A 22347-nucleotide genomic window follows, 5' to 3' on the forward strand; every position below is an offset into this window, starting at 1 on the left:
CGTGTCCCACGAAGTCTGCAGCTTACTGCGGTGTTGGCGACCAGATTGTAGCAAACAAGCCTTGGCAACAGCAAGTCTCGTGGAAAGTGTACAAAGTCAGCGGTGCAGACCAGCTAGGTCTGAGGGACTCACCCAGCGAGGGTAAGTCAGGCCAGGCCTGGAGCAACCAGGGGAGCCCTTTGGAATTGTAGAAAAGTTTTCTGGGGACCCACAAGCCAGCCGGCAAGGGATCGCGAAGACGCCTCGGGAGGATTCACTCAACAGGAGCCCATGGTCACTCGGGACGGGGTAGGCCTCTGATCTTCTGAGGAAATCTTGCTGGAGGCTTGGACCACACGTGGTCCAATGCACAACTTCGTAGGACGTCGTGAAAGGGTTGCACTCGAAAATAGTGCCCGGTACCCAGGTATTGCGGTTCCTCGTCACTCGTGGGGTCCACTTGCCTCCGCGTCGCTGGGGACTCACGATGGCCTCGGAGAAGTCAGGAAATCCACTTCCGGGGCTGCAGGGACTTCGGACTCCAGCGGGAGCGGGAAAGTTTGCGACCGTTGATTCAAAGTTTTGGTGCCTGCCAAGCAGGGGAGTCACTCCTTGACTCCAAGGGAGATCCTTCCATCTTCCAGAGGTAGTGGAACGTCGAAGGTCCAGGATTCTTCTTCAGAGCGTCGTCTATGGATATCTAGTTTGCAATGGCAAGGGTTCCCTAACTTATACTACAAGGAAGGGAGTGACTAGCTCTATGACCCCTCCTATGGGAGAGTCAGGGGAGTGGGTGGCTACACCCACTCCCCTTTGTCCAGTTTCGCGCCAGAGCAGGGGCAGGTAGCCCCTGAACCGGTTTGAGCTGGCATATGCACAGAGGAGCCTACTGCTCCCCCAGGACTTCAAAGCACTCTAGGAGTGCACCCACCTAGCCCCAATACACCTCCGTGTGACAGGATGCCTATTGTTGGGCCTACTCCACTGCGAGTTTCGGTCATCAGCAGGAGGGCAGCCTAGTGTCTGTGACTGGTGGCATCCATTTTGTGATGCCAGGGCTCTTCAGGATTCTACCGTGTTTCCACAGTAGGTACATGTCTATCCCTCTAGCAGGGTGGGATCATACTCCCACACCAGTTACTGGTGTGGGGGTATGATTCCAAAGCGTTTGACACCAAACACAACATGTTTTGATGCAGCCATCCCAGAGTTAGCATTAACCGCGAGGTTATAATGCACTTAAGAGTATATGGTTTGACCGCATTCACAAACAGCCCCAGAGAATAGACTCTGAGAGCTGCAGAGGGGCCCTGCTCAGGCAGAAGCACCGCCTCACATAGAAACCAAACACCCTGCCCTCAGGATTGATAGGGCCTGCCTTAGGGGTGACTGATAGGTTCAAATGTGTGTGCAGGGAGAGATATAGTGAACCTATATCTCAGTGAGGAGTGCTAACACTACCTCACCCAGGCTGCAGTAGCAGGCCTGTGGTGTCAGACTTAGTCTGCTTCCCAGGGGTGGCATAATACATGCTTCAGCCCCTGGTAGGCCTGTGAAGTACCTATGCCCTTGGTACCTAAGGTACCATATACTAGGGACTCATAAGGCACCACAGTATCCAATCACTAGTTCACCTAAGGTGCACACCATGTTGTTTAAGGGAGTAAGCAGATAGGCTGGGGTCCTGGATAGCAGGATCCCAGCCAGACTAGTCAAAAACCATCAAAACACCAGAAACAAAAGTGGGGGCAATCATGTAGTCAGATTCCACCTTCCTACAAGTGGCCATTGTGAATAGTTTTTACATTTGAAACGTGAAACGAGTTGTGTTTTGCGTTCGGGCCAAAGCTGGCCGATTTTGGTAATGACCGGTTACTTACCGGTAATAATCATTACTCTGAGTCGTAGACCTTCCCGTCACAGTCATTACCATATGAGCAATAAAACCTCCCCAGAACTTCCAAGCAAAACTCCTTAGCCCATCCCTACCCTCCAGGCTACTCCCACATCCTGTGGCATATAACCCTTGACCCAAGGAGGCACATCCTGTACCCCCAAGCACAAGAAGCCAAACAGGGAGGGATGGGAACCCAGACTGTGACGGGGAGGTCTACGACTCGGAGTAATGAATATTACAGGTAAGTAACTGGTCATTACCCTCTCGTCAGAGCTCCCTGTCACAGTCATAACCATATGAGCAGATACCAAAGCAAGAATCGGCTTCAACAGAAAGCAGGAAACAGACTTTATTGACACAAGCAGAAAGTCACACCACTGGAACAGAACGCAACACAGCGTCCCCAAAACCAGCCAACCGGTCCCACCCACCACCAAACAATAATGGGACATAAACCTGTGAGGAGCACGCCAAGTAGCTGCCTCTCAGATCTCCGCCATAGACGCCAACTGAAAACAAGCCCAGGAAGCAGCCACACCCAGAGTCAACCACCCCTGTACCGACTCGGGTGCCATCACACCACAAGCAGCATAGGCCGCCCCCACAGTCCACCTCAGCCACCAATGGAGATTAGCACCAGAGGGCATCAGACCGTGCCCAGCCAGGAAAAAGGTCACAAAAAGCGAATCCACCGTACAAAAAGGCAAAGTACGCACCAGGTACACCTCAAGAACCCAATTAACGTCCAAACAGTGCAGCCGCACCTCAACCTCCGAAAGAGGAACAGGACAGAACACAGACAAAACTAGATCCTCCAGGCAGCAAAACAAGGAGAGGACCGTGGGAACAAGGAAGAATCAGGCCGGAACCTGATCTGGAAAAAAACGCAACAAGGGCTCCGAACAAAGCAAGAAACCCAACTCCCCAATTCTCCGAGCCGCGGCAATAGCGACCAGAAAAACCACTATGATCATCAAAAAACACAGAGGCACCTCACCCAGATGCTTAAACCAGCCCAAATCCCTACACCAACCCTGAAAAGACACCCAATGCCGAGCACAGGACATAAGAGTCGAAGGGTGCCGGAACTGCTGGAGAAACTGAGCCAAATCAGGAGAACACCCCAAAGCCACGAGGTTCAGTCTCTCAACAGCCAACCCGCCAGATGCAAGCGGACCAGACAATCCCTGGACAGAGGAGGACACAACAGGGGACCAGGAACCGCCAGCAATGGCCAGCAAGGGCCAACCGCCATCCTCATCAACAGAGGGAACCAAAGCCCCCGGCGCCAAGCAGGCGCCACCAGGAATGCAGAAGCCCGGTCCAACCTGACCCTCAGCAGGCCCCTCGGAATCAAGGCAATCGGATGAAAGGCATACAGCAAGCCCCCTCATACCTAAAGGACAGCGCCTCCACTCACCAAACTCAGTCACACTGAACAAGAGAGCAACCTCCCCCTCAAGGAGTTTCCCAGGGCAGCAAACATGTCCATCACAGGGACCCCAAACCTCACCATCAGCCCCCCAAACACCTACGGCGTCAAGCACATGTCTGACAGGGAGTGAAAAAACCCCGCTCAGGCGACCTGCCTCCGAGTTCAAAACCTCCGGCAGATGCAACACCCTCAGAGACAACACGATCAACGCTACCCACCGGCAAATCAGATGCCCCAACAAGTTGAGGGAGGCCACTTTCGCACTCCCCTGGCGGTTTGACATAACACACCACCACAGCGTTGACCATTCTCACCAGCACATCCCGCTGTAGGACTCAAGGAAGAAAATTAGTCAAGGACGACTGAACCGCCTTGCATTCCTTCCAAGGTGAAGAAATCCTGCCTCCTATACCAACCAGATCCCTTGAACAGACTCCAGGGCCAACACAGCCCTCCAACCCAGCTCGCTGGCAACTGTAATCAGCACCAACTGCTCCTGGGACACAAAGGGAGAGCCCTGCAAGAAGGACTGATCCTCCAGCCACCACAACAATTCCTGAGAAACTCCACACCCTCCGGAATTAACTGCTTGTAAATCTGAGACCCCGGACATGAAAGCCTCATAACATGAGTTTCCAGGGGGTACAAGTGCAAATGGGCCCAAGGAACAAACATTATGCCAGCAGACCATCAACCCTTGAACCCGTAACCACAGTCGAGCTATGGAAGACCGGGCTACCAACCCCTTCCTCAGCCCACGCACCAGAGTCAGCCTGCGGGGTTCTGACAGGAAATCTTTCCCCAACTCGGTGTCGAACACCCTCCCAATGAACAGCAGGTCCTGAGTAGGGCACAGACGGGACTACACCAAGTTCAGAATCCACCCGAACCGCTGAAGGAGCCAGCAAACCTCCTGGGTATGTGAATGAGCCTCAAGGAAAGAAGAGGAAGATATCAACCAGACATCCAAGTAAGTAAATACCTGGATCCCCCGAGCATGCAACAACAGCACTCAGGCTGCCAGCACCGTAGGAAGACACCCTAGGAGAGGCAGATAGGCCAAATGGTAATACCAGGGGCTGGAAACAACTGACGCCCACATAGAACCATTGCACCCCCAGGGAAGTCACGTGAACCGGAACATGGTAGCAACACCAATTTGAAGGACCGATGAGGGATGCACAAATTCACTGCCTTCAGATCCAGAACAGGACGGAAGTCCCCATCGGGTTTCTGAATTCGAAACAGGATTGAGTAAACCCCTCGACCCTGTTGACTCCAAGGAACCCTCACCACAGCCCCTTTCGAAACCAGGTCCACGAACCCCGTCCAACAGAGCCCAACACTTGACCTGAGATCTGGGAACAGGGGTAGCCCGAACACAACTAATGGCGGAACCCCAAATTCAATCTGATATCCCAGCTGGACAATCCGCAGGACCCATCGATTCCGAACGGACTCTCTCCAGACCAGAAAAAAAGTCCTGAGGCGACCCTAACCGGCGTCACATCCGAACCCCTCACATAGACATGTATTGGAAGGCCCGAAGAAGTGGAGGCACCATGCCGACCCCGGGACTTGTGGAAGGAAGGGACACCCCGGTCACGGCCCCCACTACGAAAAGGGCTGGGCGGCCATGGAGAATGAAACACCTGTCCAAAGCCCGCTGAGACTCAGCAAACTTCCCCTTCTGTGAAGAGCGGACCGGAGCCCAAACAGTTAAGAGCCCGTGAAAGGAATTTTCAAAAGGGCAGGCTTCTGTCCTGCCTCTGCTTTCCAAGGCATAAGCCAAAACTGTCTCCTAGCCGCGACCGAGGCCCCAGCCGCAGCAGCCAAAGCACTAAGGGAATCGAAGGACAAATCAGCCAGGAAGCGCACTGCTGCTCCAACATAGTCAAAGACTCAGAGGGGTCCTCCTCTTGTAGGAGCTGCTCTGAAACACCCTGACAGTCCCTCAGACGAGACAGAACCAGATAGCTAGTGCAAGCCGCAGAATGAACCGTAAGGTTAGAGGTTGCAAGGGACCTCTTCAAAGCCCATTCAACCCGCTACTCCCCATGATCAGAGGGAAGCACATCCCCGGAAACCACCAGGCTCTGAGATGCAAGACTGGCCAGCAGGGAATCTACCTACACCATAGGCGGAAACTCCTCCGAGAACCCTTGCAAAGGATTTCTCCCAGCCAGAAACCGGAGAAAATAATGCATGTCAATATTCTTCCCTTCCCCTCCCAACACAATCCACACAGATACATGGGAGGGTCCTCGGGCCCCCCAATGCTGATAAACGGCAAAAAAATCCACCGACTCAACACCCGCCGAGGGACCCGGGAAACCCCAAATTGTCCTGCACATCCTCATCAGGATCCAGGGCATCCAACGTCTGCCTCTTAGGCCCCTTGGATTCCCTAGCGCAAGCCGCCACAACCGAAGCGTCAATCATATGCTGCACTTCAGATAAGGAAGGCGCTATGGAAGGCCCTGCAACCACCATCTCCTTCTCCGTGATCCCACTCATCTCTGACCGCTTCCCATCCATGATGAATAATGGCCAGAGGAGCACAGAAATATATATATATATATATATATATATATATATATATATATATATACATATATACACACACACACACACACGGACAGCACCAACAAAATACGACCCAGCAAGGGCAAACCCCAGGCAGGCACATAGCAAAACCATCCAATACCACCAGGCCTACTGGTCAACCCAGGAGCCAACCAAACCTGGACACCAATAAAAACCCATGACCTAACGAGGCCCAGGCTCTAAAGGCCCCAGATGACACCCATGCAGGACAACCATGACCCTCCACTGTCCATGAAAAAGCGAGACAGTGTAGAAAAGACCATAAGCCAAACTAAAATCATGACCTGTAGTGAAACACCAGGCACAAACACATAACCAATGGGGAATGAGACCGTGACAGTAACCACCATGCCAGAGAAACTCGTCAGACACCTAAGACGAGCGAGGCAGACCCCCCAATCACCGGGCCACAGGGACCCATCCCAAGACATAGCACACCCGCTGCCTAGGACAGCGGAAATCCTGAAATGCCCCATTATGCACTCCCCGGGAGAACAAGCAGCAGAATACTGTGGAGGTCAGCCCCCTCCCGCAAACCTGTGCAGCACTCGGCCGCAGCAAAGTAGCCGGAGGCAATCAATCAATCAGGTCACTTGTAAAGAACGCTACATACCCGTGAGGGTCTCAAGGCGCTGGGGGAGAGGGGGTGTACTGCTACTGATCGAAGAGCCAGGTCTTGAGGAGGTGTAGAAGCTGAGTCGTCTGTTGAGGTATGCTGGTCCGGTGTTGTGGAGGGCTTTGTGTGCATGGATGAGGAGCTTGAAGGTTATCTTCTTGTTGACGGGAAGCCAGTGCAGGTCTCTAAGGTGGGGTGTGATGTGGCTGCGGCGGGGGATGTCAAGGATGAGACGTGCAGAGGCGTTCTGGATGCGTTGCAGCCGTCTCAGGAGCTTGGCCAATGTTCCAGCGTAGAGGGCGTTTCCGTAGTCTAGCCTGCTGGTGATGAGGGCCTGGGTGACTGTTCTTCTTGTTTCGGTGGGGATCCATTTGAAGGTCCTGCGGAGCATTTGGAGGGTGTTGAAGCAGGATGAGGAGATGGCGTTTACCTGCTTAGTCATGGAGAGGGTGGAGTTGAGGATGACCCCTAGGTTGCGTGCATGGTCGGTGGGTGTTGGGGCTGTTCCCAGTGTTGTCGGCCACCAGGAGTCATCCCAGGCTGAAGGGGTGGAGCCGAGGATGAGGACCTCCGTCTTGTCTGAGTTCAGCTTCAGTCAGCTGTTCCTCATCCATTTGGCGACGGCCTTCATTCCTTCGTGGAGGTTGGTTTTGGAGGTGTGAGGGTTTTTGGTGAGGGAGAGGATTAGCTGGGTGTCTTCGGCGTAGGAGATGATGTTGAGGTCGTGCTGTCGGGCAACGTGGGAGAGGGGTGCCATGTAGATGTTAAACAGCGTCGGGCTGAGGGAAGAGCCCTGGGGTACGCCGCAGATGATCTTGGTGGCATTGGAGCAGAAGGGGGGGGGAGGCAGATGCTCTGAGTTCTGCCGGAGAGGAAGGATGTGGTCCAGTCCAGGGCCTTCTCTTGGATCCCGGCGTTGTGTAGGCGTGTTCGTAGTGTGGGGTGGCAGACCGTGTGGAAGGCGGCTGACAGGTCCAGGAGGATGAGGGCCGCTGTTTCTCCTTTGTCTAGCAGGGTCCTGATGTCATCAGTGGCGGCAATGAGGGCGGTTTCGGTGCTGTGGTTACTGCGGAAGCCGGACTGGGAAGGGTCCAGGATGCTGTTTTCCTCGAGGTAGCGGGTCAGTTGTTTGTTGACGATTTTCTCGGTGACCTTCGCCGGGAACGGGAGCAGGGAGATGGGTCGGAAGTTCTTGAGGTCCGCCTTGGGTTTCTTGAGTAAGGTGTTGACATCGGCATGCATCCAGCTTTCCGGGAAGGTTGCTGTCTCGTAGGAGATGTTGATTATTTTCCGGAGATGGGGTGCGATGGCTGTGCTGGCTTAGTTGAAGATGTGGTGGGGGCATGGGTCAAACGGTGAACCGGAGTGGATGGTGTTCATGATCTCGCTGGTGTCCTCGTCGTTGATGTTGGTCCAGGAGAGCAGGCGGTTGGTGTGGGTGGTGGTTGTGGAGGAGGTGGTCTCAGTGGTTGACGGGCGGCCATGGTGTTGAAGCTGTCGTGAATGTCGGCAATCTTGCGGTGGAAGAAGGTGGCCAGTGAGTTGCACAGGTCCTGCGAAGGCGGGATGTCGGTGTTGGAGAGTTACTTCATGATGTTGAAGAGCTCTTTGCTGTTGTGTGCGCTGTTATCTAGGCGGTCTCTGAATGAGGCTCTTTTTGCGGATCTGATGAGGTGATGGTGTCTGCGGGTGGCGTTCTTGTGGGCAGCGTAACTGTCTGGTGTTCGTTCGCGGAGCCCGTTCTTCTCCAGTTTTCGGCATGTTCGTTTGGAGGCCTGGAGGTCTTCAGTGAACCAGGTGGTTTTCTTGCTGGCGTGGCTGTTGGGGGGTTTCTTGAGCGGGGCGAGGGTCTTGGCGCAGTCGTCGATCCACTGTCTGAGGTTGCGGGCGGCGATGTCTGGGTCAGTGGGTGGGCTCAGGGCGAGGGTGGTGGTTAGCTGGTCTTCTGTGACTTTGCTCCAGCAGTGCCGAGGCATCTGTTGGGTGCAGTGGTGCGTGGTGGGCTTCCTGAAGGTGAAGTGGATGCAGTGGTGGTCGGTCCAGTGGGGTTCGGTGGTGTGGTTGAAGGAGATGTTGGGGCTTGCGGAGAAGATTGGGTCAAGCGTGTGGCCGGCAGTGTGGGTGGGTGTTGTCACGAGCTATCTGAGTCCGAGGTTGGCGAGGTTGTCGATCAGGGTGGTGTAGTTGGTGTCGTTGTTGTTCTCGAGGTGGAAGTTCAAGTCCCCGAGGAGGATGTAGTCCGTGGAGGTGAGGGCGTGTGTGCTGACGAAGTCGGCGATGGAATCGCTGAACTGTGGTCGGGGTCCAGGGGGTCTGTAGATGAGGGTTCCTCTGAGGGTGGTTTTGGGTTCCGAGTGGATCTGGAAGTGCATGTGTTCGGCGATGCTGAGGCAATACTCAGGCACTGTGCTTAGAAGGCACCCGCAGTAAGCCAGCTATGAAAGCACAGACCTAACTTGCACCCGCTGCAGCCAGGAACGTGCTCCGAAACAGAGCCCGCCCTCCCAGAGGAGGGGGCTGTCCCATCACACCCCAGGTGTGCCGGAAAGTGCTGCAACGTGCCCCACAAATCCCCCACACACCCCAGGAGGTCCCCTCTACAGCAGGGGATTGAACACGAAAGAGGGGAACCTAATCACCATGAAACCCCAGGAAACCACAAAGAACTACGAGGGCAAGAGGCAGTACGCCGCAAAACGGCAGCACAGTCCCGCTATGGCAGGGACTTGACCCCCAAACACACACAACGGTAGCTAGAGCACACTGCTGCACACTCACCTGTAAACAGCATAGAGTCTTGCAAGGCGTAGTTTGCAGAAAAAAACAACAGGATGTGCTTCCTTGGGTCACGGGTTATATGCCACATGATGGTTATATCATATGCCAGTAGCCTGGAGGGTAGGGATGGGCTAAGGAGTTTTGTTTGGAAGTTCTGGGGAGGAGCTATTGCTCATATGGTAATGACTGACGGGTAGGTCTGACGAGTAGGCAATGCAGAACAAGGTTCCAATCCCAGCGTCAATTTAGCATCCTGTGAACCACCTAATATATGGGTGCCTAAAACACATCAATCTAACCATGTGTAATGTAATTGGTGCTCGTGTAAGGCGCTCCTGTGGGTCGAGTTCGCGCTAAGTAACACTGCAAAAAAGATGGGAGGAACCCATGCGTGGCTGGTCTCGCATTACTATCAGCAAGAGCGAGAGGATGTGGTCCATCGGCTAAACTGCCGACTTTGGTGCAGGAAACCAGGGTTCCAGCCTCGAGGTCGCGTCCACATCCGGTGATTCTGGGTAAATCACTTAATCTCCCCGTGCCTGAATGTGTAATGTAAATACGGTGCTCATGTAAAGCGCTCCAATACCTTCGGGTCGAGTTCGCGCTATATAATTATGCAACAAAACCCCCCCAAAAAAAAATACACGTTGCTTTACAGTCATGTTGTTAGATTTTAACTTCAACGCCCCACCTTCAGGCAAATTCAAGTCTGTAGAACTGACATACCCATTCTGGTGAGAAAAAAAAATATCAGGTGCCAAGAAGGGTGTTTTTTTTCCTTGTGTATGGCTGGAAAATCTGTGTAACAGGAGAACTCCAGCAAACAAAGTTAATCGTTAATCTTGGCGTCTCTGCTGACGCGCCTGTTTCTTTAAATTCTTCCCCATTCTCTCGTTTTATTCCACACCCTGTTTTTTTTTTGTCTGGTTAAACACTGACATCATTCAGGAACTTTAGGGCAGGGCCACGAGTGCCGTGCAGCTTCTGAAACCCGCCTCATTTTCTTGCAGCTTCTGAGCGGAGAAAGGCGGGCGAAGCGTGTGCAGTGAGGTAAAAAACGGTGAGGCCGGTGCGAGTTATTGCTCTGGGTCCGAGGAAATGGGGTACAGCTGGCTGTGAGGCAGTTCCCTTGGGCTTCTCTACCGGCACTAAAACACAGTGCTAGCAAGTTGTCTAGTATCACGTGTGAAAACCTTTCTCATTGCTCGCTCATACTTTGTATTCTTGTAACTGTAGCCTGCTTGAGATGGACACAGTATATTGGGGGGGAGGGGGGTTAAGAAGGTGGCAACTGTGCACGTAAATTATGCTCCGCTTCAGCTTTGATACCAAAATTAGCACGCCGATTTTCCTACTGTTAAGTTTCTTTAGCTTAAATTTTTCTGTAAGGCTGCGTCAAGGTGCAGTTTCTTGGGTGGGTTCAAGGCTCTGTTTTGTGTTATCTGTCAGTGACCAAGCTTTCTGTGGAAAAACAAACCCATGGTACTACTCGCTTGTTTTTATGCAGATGTATATAGCGCTAACTCGACCCGAAGGTATTGGGGCGCTGTACATAAGCACCGGTTACATTACACAAGGACACATTCAGGCACGGGGAGGTGAAGTGATTTGCCCAGAATCACAGGATGTGGTCGCGAACCCGAGGCTCGAACCCTGGTTTCCAGCCCCAAAGTCGGCAACCTAGCAGTCAGACCACATCCTCTCCACGTTAGCTTGCTACTAGCCTCAGTTAGTTAAGCCCGGTGTTCTATTTGTTTCAAGCACAGAGGAATTTACTGACGCAAACACACTTACGCAATACACTCGCTGCCTGGGTTCTGTAGATCCGCCTACACTGCTGGAGCGGAGACTGCTTTCTCGTGGGGCGTCTTATTAGTGAGTGGAAAAGAAATCCCCTCGCTTAAAATGGGGATTTCAAACGCCATCTCCAGCTTCTAATGAGGCGGTTACCAGAGGGTGTCGGCAGCTTTCATCACGTGTAAGCGCAGGGTTCGCGGCCAACTTGGGGCCGTGTTCTTGTTGGTTCACGTGGAGGCCCACACCGTCTATAGTCTAGCATCGCGGTGACCTGAACTCTTCTCTATAGACTGCGCCTGGAAACACGGCATGAAGTTAACCAAAAAAATCGCGTATGTCTTTCCTGCAAGCTGCAGCACAAGGGGTTGGTTTCCTTCCGTTGAACTGGCTGTTGCAAATTCAGCTTCCTGTCTACGGCAGCGGGGCACGCGAGTGTAGCGTGTTCTGGTGAAGGTTTTGACGTACTTGTGCCGAATTATTGTTTAGTCAAACCGATATGCTCACGTTCCACACGTATCCACATGCAGCCCCGGTGGAGACATACCGGAACACTTTCCGAGTGATTGAGAGCAAATAATGTAACATCACAGAAGTCATATAGACTGAAAATTTAACCTTCATTCAAAGAAAAAGTGTAGCAAATCTATTCAGCATGAGAGCGGGAAGCGTATAAGTGGTTCATTTGGGAGCACACAGGGAGACATACATTACGGCGCAGTGATGTGGTGGCACAGTTATTTACAGTAACCACATTTTACATTAAAATGGCAACTGAATTTGCATATAGTTTTACTCATTAAATTACATAGTTCACGAGCGATGGTTTGTGGAAATCAGGTGTCAGCAAATATTTATTTTATGGATCACTAGGTTCATTGATTTGTTTGGTTCCTTTGAAACTTTGTTTTATCACACTTAAGAATTATATTGTTCATTTACAGATATTTACTTTTTGTTGTTATGAAAAAAATTATTCCCGACAACCTTTTCTTTCACGCTTCAGTACCCCAGCAACAGGTGACTACAAAATCCTCTTTGTAGTCAAAAGAAAAGTAAGCACCAGTGTTGAAAGAAAAACCAACAGGTGAAGGCTTTTTTTTGGTGCTCATTCGACTTCTGAACTCCCGCATGGTTATTTTGGTGGTGCTGCAGCATCCCCTGCCCTCACCCTGCCCAATGCCCCCACTTCCTTTGCCCTGGTGAGAGATCAGGGTTGTTGTCAAGGGCAGTAGATATCTAGCTAACTTTTTTATGCTGCTGGAAGCCCTCTCTATATGAGATTGGGTTGATTTCGTGGGATTTTTAAAGTGTTACCTGGAAGAATGCAAGAATATATTGTGGAAATAACTAGTTTCAGAGTGACATTAATAGCCTGTCTCCTCTAGAAGTGCAAGTAATTACCTCGTCTGCGCCCCCACGACGATCACAGGGAAAGACACCGAACAATTGCATACTGCCCATGTATTTTTTGTCCTGGCAGCCATTCTAAAACTGGAATGTAGTGTAAACATTGAACAATCCACCTCCCCCATAAAGAAAATAGTCACCCGTACAGATGCTTTCCTGTGTATTCTCTTCTAAAAGCTGACCTTCCCTGTGATTAATGGGTGGGAAATAACTCTTTAAAAAAACTATTCCTTTGGCATATCAGCCAATTGTTCTAAACAGCTTCTGCTATGAAAAGTCAAACCGTGTTTTAAAGTCAGGCCTTGTTTATTTTGAGTGTACTAAAAGAAAGCATCTGTGTTGTTGCAGACGCCTACATTGGCTATAGTAGCTACATCATTGTACTACTTTCTAACTGCTGTGTTTTAGGGGACCGTTTCTGATCCTAAAATTCAGAGTGTTGTAATTCTACTTACAGTTACAAAGCTTTAGTAATTTATAAGGATTTAATATATTCTGTCCCATGAAATTAGGTTATTTTATGTAATTTTGTTTTTATGGCTCTGTGAAGAGGCAGCATAGCACAGAGTGCATTGAAGAGATGTTTGGGAGCGTAATGTTTGTAGGGGCTTTTCGACACGGAGCACTAATACTGCCCCATGTTTGAATGACATGGGAAGCACACATGAATAAAAGGAGGTTGGTTGGCGTTCGATTGCTTATTAAGAGGATTTAGCTTGTTTATTTAGCGAGGGAGTGGATACTGGATTAGAAACCTCCTCATGTAAGCGTCCACAGAATGTACCACTTGTCCCCTTCTAGGCACTTTACCCCTGATCGACAGCTGACACACTTGACATGCTAAAATGGAAACCCTGAATGTCAGTTGTGCATTGCCTTGCGGCTTTGTTCTGTGGTTTCGGACAACTCCCTATAGACATAGTTGGTTCAGTAACTGGATGGTTGCAGTTTATGGCCACAAGACTTGGAAGGTAAAAGATGATTGTTGAAGGACATGGCTTCTGAGAGCGGCAGGAGTATATGCATATATCTCTAATGGCTTATTGAAGATCTTATCCGAAAAGTTGGAATCTGGTGGATGCTTATGGGGCATGCAACTAAAGGAAGGAGGTAGTCTTGTAATGATCGACTGATGTATGCTTGTTGATTTCGTGGTGGACCTCGGGTAATAGGAGGCAGGGCTAATTTTTAGATATATGGTATAGTCGCCCATTGAAGGATGTACATTTATGGAGTTTATAAGACATCAGGAAGTGGGAGAGGGACTAATTTTTGAGGTACATGAGATAGCAGCCAATAGGACGGTGTACATTTGGGAGGTGGGTGAGGCAGCAGCCAACAGGGTAGTAGATATTTGTGGTGAATGAGGCAGTGGGGGGGGATCATACTCGTAGAGTGGATGGCATAGTGGTCAATAGAGCGGTGATTGTTTTTAAAGCATATGAGATAGCAGCAACTGGAGGGTTTGTAACTGTTGCAGGGTCACAGTGGAAAGGTGTGGTGAAGGTCCGCCTGCAAGGGGTTTCCCTTTGTTTGCAGATTGGAATTGCGAACGCATGCGCTTTGCTTGTTGGGGACAAAGTCTATAGAGGAAGCTAATCCTAAATGGGGACATGATGTAGTGCAAGAATTATGAAAATGTAGGTACAGTTTGACCTTATTTGGCGGACGTCACCATTTTTTTTCAATAAAATACGCCTTTCTAAAAAGCAACATGCCCTCATAGTCATCAGTCTTTGCAAACCTGCATCCTCCTACCAAAATGTTTATTTTTCCATCCAATTTAATGGGATCACCCCTTAAAAATCTGGCCTCGCCCTGGATTAAGTGGTTGTCTGGTGTGGTGCTATGAGGCACTTGTGAAGCAAGGGTATCTTGGGTCCTAGTGCAAGTGAGGGAAAAAGACCCCTGGCCAATGGCTTGATAGTAAAATGTAGCAAACAGTAAGGTTCAGAGAGCTCCGCAGCCCTTTGGGCCATAGTGCCGCTGCAACCTTGATAGCCATGGCTGTGCTGGTTTAATGGCAACTAGAGAGAACCTAGCAACTAGGGTGAACAAAAAACCTACAGATAGAAATAACGCATTACACTATAACAGTGTTCATGCACCCACTTTGAAAAATCATCTACCACTGTCACAATTTATTAGGGTCAGGAGAATATGTTCTGACGAGACACAAGGCATAAAAGGTATTGAGGACTTATCGCTTCAGTATAGTCAGAGGGTATCCGAGCTCAGTACTAGAGGCAGCTAAACGAAAAGCTTTGAAGTTACAGCGCACTGATTTACTAAAAAAATCAGTAAAGACACCATCAAAAAGGGAAGTTTGTGTGTTAAAGTTTTCTACTTCAGCACCTGCAATAAAACCAAGTATCGAAAAACGATGGGAGATCATAGAGCAGGAAGAAGATTTCAAACAAGTGTTTATGGCAAGACCTATCTTTGCATATTCCAGGTCACACAACATTAAGGAAATCCGATAAAGGCAATCCGGGTATGCGCAAATGTTACAATTGTGGCCATTGTGGGAATGTTATAGTTGGTGATAGCTTCACACACCCGCAAACAGGTAAAAGAATCAAACTCAAACATACTGCAGATTGTAATATGAGCATGGTTATGTATGCCATAAAATGCCCTTGCGGGTTGGTATATGTAGGACGTACAACTAGGAAAATTAAAGTTCGCATAACCGAACACAAAAGTATGATTAGAACAGCTAACATTAAGTCTTGCTTAGCAGTACACTGGGGGAAATGAAGCACACCATACCAATCAATCATTGTACTTATAAAGCGCGCTACTTACCCGTGAGGGTCTCAAGGTGCTGGGGGGGGGGGGTGCTGCTACTGCTCGAAGAGCCAGGTCTTGAGGAGTCTTCTGAAGGTGAGCAGGTCTTGGCTCTATCGTAGGTGGGTACGGAGGGTGTCCCAAGTTTTGGCAGCGAGGAAGGAGAAGGATCTGCCGCCGGAGGTCGTTCGTTGGATGCGGGCGGCGAGGGCGAGGCTGGCGGAGCGGAGTTGATTTGTGGGGGTGTGGAAGCGGAGTCTGCTGTTGTGGTAGGCTGGTCTGGTGTTGTGGAGTGCTTTGTGAGTGTGGGTGAGCATCTTGAAGGTGATCCTCTTGTCGACGGGGAGCCAGTGTAGGTCTCTCAGGTGGGGGGGTGATGTGGTTGCGGCGGGGGACGTTGAGGATCAGTCGGGCGGAGGCGTTTTGGATGTGTTGCATTCGTCGCAGGTGTTTGGCCGGGATTCCTGCGTAGATTGCGTTGCCGTTGTCCAACCTGCTGCTGACGAGGGCCTGTGTCACCGTTCTTCTTGTCTCGGTGGGGGTCCACTTGTAGATCCTGCGGAGCATGCAGAGGGTGTTGTAGCAGGAGGAGGAGACGGCGCTGACCTGTTTCGACATGGAGAGGGAGGAGTCGTGGATGATTCCTAGGTTGCGTGCGTGGTCGGTTTGTGTCGGTGCTATTCCCAGCGTGGTCGGCCACCAGGAGTCGTCCCAGGCTGAGCGGGTGGATCCGAGGATGAGGACCTCCGTCTTGTCCGAGTTCAGCTTCAGTCGGCTGCCTCTCATCCATTTGGCGACGACCTTCATTCCCTCGTGGAGGTTGGTTTTGGCAGTGTGTGGGTCCTTGGTGAGGGTGAGGATGAGCTGGGTATCGTCTGCGTAGGAGATGATGTTGAAGTCGTGCTGGCGGGCCACGTGAGCGAGGGTGGGGGACCATGAAGATGTTGAACAGCGTTGGGCTGAGCCCTGGGGTACGCCGCAGATTATGTCGGTGGCTTCAGAGCTGAAGGGGGGGAGGCGGATGCTCTGGGTTCTGCCTGAGAGTAAGGATGTGGTCCAGTCCAGGGCCTTCTCTTGGATTCCAGCTTCTTGGAGGCGTGTCTTTAGTGTGCGGTGGCAGACCGTGTCGAAGCACAATTGCGCTTTACAATTTTGGAGAGGGTGTTGGAATCAGAACATGTTGATGCCATTAGGCATCTGTCACAAAGAGAGACATTTTGGATACATTTTCTTAAAACGCTTATGCCTTGTGGACTGAATGACCAAATTGAGATGATGTGTTTTTTTATGACTATTTGTTTATGATGAATGCACTACGCTGTTTCTTGTAACTGTTATTGACTTTATTTTTAGCACTCTTGTAATATACATTGTTTCTCATGCTCCCTGTTGACAGTGGTTGAACACACATAATTGACACATGTCTTTTTGACAAGCTCCTTGGGGACTACAAACATTGTTGGAATCTCGGAATGACTATGATTATGACCTTCTCAATATTGTCATTTATACATTGCGTAGACCGCTTTGTTTGAAATACTGGGGATTCTCCTTCTCACTTTATTTATTTTATCCATTGACACTATTTGGCAGTAGGCTTATTTTTGAATACACCTCATGATATTGGATTATTGTATTATGCCGTCCTTTTAGGGAACTGTAGATCACACGACCTTTTATTGTTATAGCGCACGCCAAATAAAGATATTGTATAGTCTGTTGTTTCTCCTCTAGCACGATGCAGCATAGTCTTTTCTTCATTTTTAAGTTTGGTAATCAACGTCATGCGTAGACGTAGGATCCTTCAATACGGAGCGTAGCGCCCGGTTGAATTTTCATGCGCGGGGGAAGTGGGAGGACGAAACACACAGGTTGAGAGTGGAGGAGGATAGAAGGAATACATTGGGAAGGTAGGTGGGTGATCAGCCACTTGGAGAGGATTTGGGGTCATATCCCGGTTCTGTTAGCAGGACATAGATCAAATTATCGTTTTTCTTTTTGTCACTTTTTACTTACAGCGGTATCTATAGCACAACCCGTAGCTGACCTGTGCATACTGGTGTTTGCAATTGGAAGAGGGTCATCTGTGGAAGACATCAAGTAGGTTCCGTTATGGGAGCCCAATTGGGCCGGTTTCGGTTGTATAGTGCTAATATAGATATTGAACCATGTGACAGACATACATATATTGTCTTCGTGTTTTACAGGCAGCATATATATTTTTTGCGGGCATTCAGCTTCATTTCAGGCACAGGTGAGCGTTAATTAGACGCATGAATTGGAGTTTTGTCCAGCAGTAGGAGGGCAGACTCGTGTCTGTGGCTGGCTGCATCCATTTTGTGATGCCAGGCTTGGCAAAGCTGGTACCGGGTGTACCGTTGTTGTCATATTTCTCCCTCTAGTAGGGTGGAAGCATATCTCCCACACCAGTAACTGGTGTGGAGGTATGATTCCAAGGTGTTTGACATCAAACATGACATGTTTCCATGCAGCCGTTTTAAGCATTTACTGCAAGGTTATAATGCACTTAAGAGTATATGGTTGGCTGCATCACAAACAGCCCCTGGAATAAAGGTTCCGAAAGCTGCAGAGGGGCTCTGCTCATGCATGGGCATCCTCTCGCATAAAACCCAGCACCCTGCCTTCAGGATTAGTAAGGCCTGCCATAGGGGTGACTGATAGGTTTATATGTGCAGTGATATGGATAGATATAGTGAACCTATATCGAAGTAAGGGGTGCATGCACCACCTTACACAGGCTGCTGTAGCAGACCTGTTGTTTCAGTTTGAATGGTCTCCCAGGGGTGGCATAATGCATGCTCCAGCCCCTGAGAGGCCTCTGGGGTACCTATGCCCTGGGTATATAGTATACCATATACTGGGGACTTATAAGGGTACCCCAGAATCCAATCTGTGGTGTACCTAAAGTACATGAACAACCAATTTAGGGAGAAAGCAGATAGACTGGGGTCCTGATTAGCAGGATCCCAGTCAAACTAAGTCGAAAACCAGCAAAACACCAGGCAAAAAGTGGGGGTAACCATGCAGTCAGATTCCACCTTCCTAAACTGAGCACCGGCAGTTTTTTAAAGGAGGCCTCGAAACGGGTCTCTATCGGGCTCTGTTTTGTGCCCTGGCATAGGTGGTCCATTTTTTCCGGACTGCAGTGAGAGCTGGCACATCGATGTGCGCATGCTCCCACAGCTTACTTTTCACTTGTGGAGAAGTTACGTTATGCCAGGCTAGCGTCATGGGGAAAGGAAATCCTTTAAAGAGAGTCAATTTCTCTCTGGATTTCCCTTCTCTTTTTGAGACACAGGAGCCGCAACATTGTTGTGGTGTCACCAGTGATTTAAGTAGAAGCTTTTTCAATATTATATATAATAAGTCATATTTGCTGCTTATTTATATTGTACAACTAACCACCATTGACAAAGCCAATAGTCCTGACATGTTGTAGGTATGATACTTGTTGCATCATATATCAGGATGCAATGACAAACAGCAAAATACATGTCGGGCGGCACACTATGCGAAGCACAGATTTTTTGCGCACATGTTTTTAAGCCACGCCCTTAATTACATTGCCCACGCCCCTGAGACCCCCCCCCCCCCCATTTTTTCATCCCTCTTAATGCCCTGATTGTAGGGCATCATTGATGGTGTAATGTACAATTTAAAATACAATTCAGAGTATATTTGTGAATCTGCAAATATTGCGCGCACATTACATTGGCAGGCTGCATGTGTAGTTGCGAAATGAGTGTTTCTAAACCCAGCCCCTTGGTGGAGAACATTCCCGTTTTGCCTGTGTGTTGGTAGCAGCACAGAGGAGGGACTCCGTCTGTGACTGCTGAGGGGCGGGGAATAAAGCAACGAGGCCCTGCATCCTCCCCATCGACGGCTTCTTTCTTCCAAATATGGTGTAAAGCTTTTCAGGGAGGAGTGCTCGAAGTTAGCTTCCTGACAAAAAAATGATACTTGGTAAACGGACGTGAGAGCCGCCTTCTGTCCAGTTTCAGGAAAAGACTGTGCTTCCAAACTTGGACTCTTTGAATGTCTGCCATTAGCTCATTAATGGAGGCCGCGTGCGCCCGGAGGGATATCCGGCTGCTCGCCCTAATCTGGCAGTGGCAGACAGGTAATCTTGGCACTGCGGCAGCTTTCCGAAGCCTGGGAATGCACGTTTCAAATTGTACTAGATGGCTTTTGAATGCTTATTATTTGTGTATTTATCCTGTTCCAAACATGTACCAACCACCCCTCACTACTTGGAGATAGATGCAGATGTGCACAGAACACTATATCGAATTCACGAACTCAGTTGATGCGTTCTGCTCAGCACTTACTATCCAATGCTCTTTGAAAGTCAGTTCTCCCTAAGTGATTTAGCTTATCACCCCCCCCCCCCCCCGCCGTTTGGTAGATCCGAGAACCGAGGGACATGATGATTAAAGAGATTCCTAGGATCACACAATTCGATAAAATGGTCAAGGTAAGGATAGAGACATCTGATCCTACACCTGATGTGTCCGCATTAACATAACCACCAGAGCCCACCCCCCCCTACTCAAACATACTCTGACGACTGATACATTCCGTTCTTCACCTCTTGCAGTTCTCAAGACAAGCCAACATATTGACAACACACGGTCAGGCTGCAAGTGAAACAAGTATAGTAGCTCTTCAAAACCCCTTCGGCCCTACAATCGCCTAACTCCTCCGAAAGGTAGTGATTGCAACATCCTCCTACTCAAAGAAGTAAACCCTACAAACTAGTTGTCACCTTCCTCTTATCACACTCAAGCAACCAAAATATGCTTGGTCCGCAGATATCACTGAGGGTGGAAAGAGCTCATTGAGCCTGCAGAAAATTCACCTCAGTCCAAACTGGTAGGCGAGCCCACTTAACTGTTGATTAGGAAGGAGAGGTATGAGAAGTAAGGTTCTTGTATCCTCCACAATCTTAGATTAGTTCCTTGTTTCGCATAGAGCTCAAACTATCACAGATTTCACTCGCACTGCAATAGGTATGGCAATTTTTCTGCCCTAGTCTGACCCTGCACCAATGTACTCAAAGATTGTGCAGCTGCTGCTCCAACATTGGTGGGCCTCCTAAAGTAGCCTTCAAAAAAAGATCCAAGCCACGGTCACCTCTAAAACTAACAGCCGCCACCCACAGTTGCTACCAACGAAGCCCATATACATTTTCCATATTGTATCCATGTAGGAACCTGGGGTCACCAGGCCCTAAGGGCGGTAACGTGGCGCGAACCGGTCGGGCAACCAGAGGGCTATGTGTTAAGCAACCATACACCACACACTCCTCATGGACTAGGGACACACACAATAAGTGACGCCACACCGTTTAAATTATGCAAATACTTCAAGTTTATCCAAGTATAGTTGGTCAGTTGCAGTTCAGGAAATAACAAGACAATACATGAATCACAATACCATCGTTCAGTACATGCGACACTCTTGGTGATATCTATGCAGTGCCTAACCTCGATTCTAGCGCTGTGCGCGCTTACGTAAAGTCTTTCCCTGAACCGGCCGTCTAACACAGCGTAATACTTGTAAGGGGGAACATTGGGTTCACCAACATGGCGCCTGTCGAACTGAGCGCCCCTCGTGACCACTGGCCTCTAGTACTGTGAAGCAAGGCATATAAAACACAGCGCTACGCGCAATCAGTTGCATGTGGAAACGTTTGCGTAGAACAATTATCACAACACGTTACTCGTAATCAGTTGCATATCATTACCTTCGAGCAGAGCATATAACACAATGCGCTACTCGCATTCCTGGGCATGTAACTACGGTCGAGAAGAGCATATAACACAGTGCGCTACTTGTATCCCCTAGCAGGTAATTACTTTCGAGCAGAGCATATAACACAGTGCGCTACTCGCATTCCTTGGCATGTAATTTACTTTCGAGCAGAGCATATAACACAATGCGCTACTCGCATTCCTGGTCTGTCCGGCTGAAGAAGCAGGGTCGGTGGCGTGAAGCGCCACACGAGGGTAATGTCAGTCAGTTCTTTAGGCGGCTTCTAGCGGGGAGGGTGACCGAACTTGAGGAGCGGGTCCCTATGCTCCGGTGCAGGTCACAGAGCACCGCGCTCAGTATTACAGAAGGGGGGACACGGACAGGATCCCTCGGCGGGGTCTCTCCGTCGCGCAGGCAGGGGAGGGGACTCCCACGGAGGGGACAACCCGGGCCAAGTGCGGTGTGGTTTCCAGACCAGCAGGGGGCGCACCAGGGGGAATGTCGGCCTCCGGGCTTACCTCCGTCTCGGCGTCAGCAGGCGTCCGTCCTCACGACGTTGGGGGAACTCGGCCCCGACCATGCGCACCTCCTCACACGGCTGCGACGGCAGCGACGGGGCCCCGGGCTTCTCCTGGGCCTCGCGACACAGCAGGGCACTTCTCCAGGCCGCGGCGGTGAGTGCGCTGGCTTCGTCGTCGCAGGGGGGGGGGGGCTCAAGTTAAGGATGGGGATATGGTGCTCAGCGGAGCACGCTGCCGGGGGTCCCAGACCAGGGCAGGGAGCGCGGGGGTCACAGTGCTAGTACCTGGTCGATCCCCGGTGGCTTGGCAATCGGCTTAGTAAATAGTTCACTATGTTAGCTTGGACACGCAGTCTCAGCTCTGGCATTCAAGGCTTACAGCTCGCTCTTGTCATGCAGTCTCAGTTCTTAAAGTTAGGTTTCAGTTCTCAGTTGACAGATGAAGTCTTTTGGCGCAGATGTATCTGGCGCCCTTAAGGGGTTCTGTTACAGGGGTAGGGATGGAGAGGGCGACTAGGTCCTTCCTAGTCAGGTTGGCAGAGAGTCTCTGGGTCCTCCTACTACTGGGCAAGAGCAGTGGGATTCACAGGGCACCTCACTCACTTAAGAGGCAGTACCTAAATCCTGTCACTCTCAGAGGCATAAGTCCCTGGCTAGGCCCTACCGCCTACACTCCTGGTGGATTCTTCCAGCTCTGCTTCACCCCAATGGCCAACTCACCACAAAAGTTTCCCTCCCACTCTTAA

General features: G+C 50.2%; 1 protein-coding gene across 3 annotated transcripts in view; it reads left to right on the top strand.

Moving 5' to 3' along the window:
* The first annotated feature begins 10213 nt into the window (after positions 1 to 10213).
* Positions 10214 to 22347, top strand: part of TAGLN2 (transgelin 2) — a 303419-nt gene continuing 291285 nt past the window's right edge. The window contains exon 1 of one of the 3 annotated variants that reach the window (XM_085637502.1): positions 10214 to 10372. The gene's annotated coding sequence lies outside the window, so the exon portion shown is untranslated. Of the gene's footprint in view, positions 10373 to 17329; positions 17407 to 22347 lie in introns of those variants that run through there. The other 2 variants (XM_085637503.1, XM_085637505.1) reach the window with 2 other exon arrangements.

This window comes from Triturus cristatus, chromosome 12, assembly GCF_964204655.1.
Source record: "Triturus cristatus chromosome 12, aTriCri1.1, whole genome shotgun sequence".
Taxonomy (NCBI): Eukaryota; Metazoa; Chordata; class Amphibia; order Caudata; family Salamandridae; genus Triturus; species Triturus cristatus.